Raw genomic sequence first — 3,772 nt, 5'->3', positions numbered from 1 at the left:
TTCTTTTAATAGATTTTATAATAATTGAGTCAGCCTGTTATTAATTTAATTAAATATTTACACCTTCTATTTATATATATATTTAAATATAGCAAAATTTATGTTTATTAAGAGGAGTTAACTAAAACAAGTTTAAAACTTTCTCATTTCATGAGTAGTATCACTGCTTTCAGTTATTTAGTTTTCCCTTTTCTGAAGTCCTCACTCTTGCTTTCTCTATCATTTGCCTTGCTTTTATTTATTTTCCTCAAGCTCCCAAGAGTCTTTCGAGGACTTATTTGTATGAAACCAAACCAACCCCACTGCCATGGACCAGATTCTGATTCACAGTGACATGATAGGACTGAGTAGAACTGCCCCCATAATGTTTCCAAGGCTGTAAAACTCTCAGGAAGCTGACTGCCTCATCTTTAACCCATGGAGCGGCTGATGGGTTTGAACCACTGGTTAGCAGTCGTATGCCTTAACCACTGCGCCACTAGAGCTATGTGTGTATACTTCTGCATAATTTCACTAAGAAAAATCTGTGATGTTCACCAAAAGCACAAAGCTCAGGGATTCTCCTATGAAAACTGGTCAACATTGCTTTGTTCCAAAGCTATCACTTTACATCAGTCTTCCTTCCAGATATCTTAGTTAAGGAGGAGACTGCATAAGTAGGGCATGGTAGATTGATACTGACAAAGAGCATGTCTCCATAACTGAAGGAAAAACAGTTAATATGCATCAATCAAAGTATGAGTCATCTTTTCAGATGCTAATAATGTGATCTTTACAAAAGAATAGCAGCATTCTTCTACTGAAGGAGCAAAGAAGAATTCTTCAAATGTGAACTAATGGCCTTTAAATTTCAGTACTTCTCACTACACCAATTCGATTATAGTTTTCTCTCAGGCAGAGTAAAATATTAAATATTATGCTTGGTTTTGGGATACTTGTCTGGACAATATGATAGTCAAAAACATCATCCAAATTTTCATTATTCTGCTTTGATACCCACACGACATAGGTCAGTTAAGGAGGGCTGTCAGTGCCCTTAACTTGCAAGTGTTATCAATTTCAAAGGTAATTATGTTTCTAAAGCTTTTTTTTTTTTTTTTTTAGATAACAAAAATGCTAAAAAACACCCAAGAATTTGATACTAAGATAATAAAATGACTTTTACAGGAAGAATCTACTCATGGACTCTATAGTTGCTCAAAAGGGACATTTTTTTTATTATTGTTTTTTCATTTATTTATGATATCTTTACTTATTACTTGTTTGTAAAATATTTTAAAAATGGATTCTGCAAGAAAAAAAATAACATGCTATCATTTGATAGCCATAATGGTATATAAAAACCAATGGCTATGCATTTAACTAGCACTCATAGCATTATTCTATTTATAAACATTCTCCTGATAAAACATGTCTAGAGCTCTGGTAGCATAGTGGCTAAAGCACTTGACTGCTAACCAGAAGGCTGGAGGTTCAAATCCACCAGCCACTCCTCGGAAGGAAGGTTGGGCAATCCTACTTCCATAGTGATACTGCCTCGGAAACCCAAGGAGGGGTTGCTAGGAGTCGGGGCCGACTCGACGGCACATGACAACAACAACAAGATATCTTCTAAATAGATAGAATGTGGAACATCACGTCACTGTGAGATCTGTGCCTTATTAAAAATGATCATAAGATACCTTGCTCAGGAAAACAACCAGATTATACCTTTAAGAGACTTAATTGGAGTCACTTGCAGGTTTTGGTGTGGAGGGGTGAAGATCTATCTATCCCAGTGATTGCTCCTGACTGCACTTGTGAGCAATCTTCAGAATATATGGTAAGCATTATTCCAAATGGCCCATTGGCAGCTGACAGCAACTCTATCCATCACAGCATATGGTCCACTGATTGTTGACAACTGTCATTTAGCAGAAACTCACTACAACTGTATGCCACACACAAAGCACTCAAAAAAGGGCCTCAAAACTGCAGCTGACAGGTACTACCTTTCCTGATTAGATAATAAATAATAAGTCACTTTCACAGCAATGCTCCCATCGGATAGAACAGAGTCATCATCATCAGCAGCATCATATACTGGGATGGAAAAAAATTTGCTATAATACTGAGGGAGTGGCCGGCTACTAAAAATACTACCTACATTCATATAAACAAACAAACAAAAAACAACATCATTGCCATGGAGTCAGATCTGACTCATCAAGAACCCTCCTTGGGTTTGTGAGGCAATATCACTAGGGAAGTAGATGCCCAACCTTCCTTCCAAGGAAGATGCCTTAGGCACTATGTCACCAGAGCTCCTGACATTCATATACATTATTCTATTCCTTTTAACAAAATTTCATTTTCAACAAAATATTTTTAATAATGTAGAAGGAATAATATAGATAGTGGCATAGTGCCTTAGGCATCTGACTGCTAACCAGAAGACTGGCAGTTCAAACCCACCAATCACTCCTTGGAAGGAGGATTGGGCAATCTACATCTGTAGAGATACTGCCTTGAAAACCCAAGGAGGGGTCACTAGGAGTTGGGATCAACTGGATGGCAGTGCATTTGGCTTTTTTTTTTTTTTTTTGAATACAGATATATTTTAATGTAAGTCTATTTTTTCTATACTTTTACACAACTATTTGCATGGTTATTTAAGTGTCTTAAGATATTTTATTTAAATAATAGAGTTAAATAAATAAAATCTTAAACCTTATTTAAGATTTTACAGTGACAAATTTCTTTTTAATGCCTTAGCAACATTCATGACAAATATACCTTTAAATATCAAGTTTTAAAAATTAATCAGCTATGACTTCACATAAAATAATTTCCCAAAGTGCCACATATTGTTAAAAGTAATTTTTACATTTTTGTTTTAGTTCTATTAATAGTTATGCTTACTTTGATGTTTTAGAGTGAGTTAAAGAGTAAGAAAAAAATTTGGAAAGAAGATCTGAAGACCTTCTCGAGGTCCCAAGCTTCTCATGCCAAAGTAAGGTTAAGAGATGATTTTTAAAAATAGAAAGAAAGCTAGCATTAAATGTTTAACATAAAGAATAAAAATGAGTCAGGAACAAAAATATGTTTGCCCTGATATCTTTTCTTAGAATTTATGGGACATTTTTCTTAGAACTATTGTGCATTACATACTTTTTTGGCGTAGTTAAGAATGGATGACAGTAATTGAGAGAAGAACAGATAATAATACCAGAACAGCTTCAGTCATATGCATTATTCTTGATTTGAAGAAATGCAATCTGGCATATAAAGATCCAGAATCTGGAATCAGAATTGTAGTCTTATATGACATATTCAAGGAGCTCTGGTAGTGTACTGCCTAAGGCACTTGACTTCAAACCAGAAGTCTGGAGGTTCAAACCCACCAGCCACTCCTTGGAAGGAAGGTTGGGCAATCTACTTCCGTAGTGATACCACCTCAGAAACCCAAGGAGGGGTCGCTACGAGTCCGGCCGACTTGATGGCAGATAACAACAGCAACATAACATAATAAGGAGCTCTGGTGGCGGAGTGCCTAAGGTATGGGTCTGCTAACCAGAAGGCTGGGGGTTGAAACCCACCTGCTACTCCTTGGAAGGAAGACTGGCCTCAGAAACCCAAGGAGAGGTCTCTATGAGTCGAAATGACTCGACGGCAGTGAGTTTGGTTTTTGTTTTATGACATATTTTAAATTCCTAAGCCACTGAAGGGAGCTCTGGTAGCATAGTGGCTAAAAGCACTTGACTGCTCACCAGAAGGCTGGCGGTTCAAACCC

The sequence above is a fragment of the Orycteropus afer genome, unplaced genomic scaffold (assembly GCF_000298275.1).
Source record: "Orycteropus afer afer isolate SDZICR_OR568_19922 unplaced genomic scaffold, OryAfe1.0 scaffold00102, whole genome shotgun sequence".
NCBI lineage: Eukaryota > Metazoa > Chordata > Mammalia > Tubulidentata > Orycteropodidae > Orycteropus > Orycteropus afer.
The sequence above is the reverse complement of the archived record's forward strand: the minus strand, read 5'-3'. Positions refer to the sequence as shown.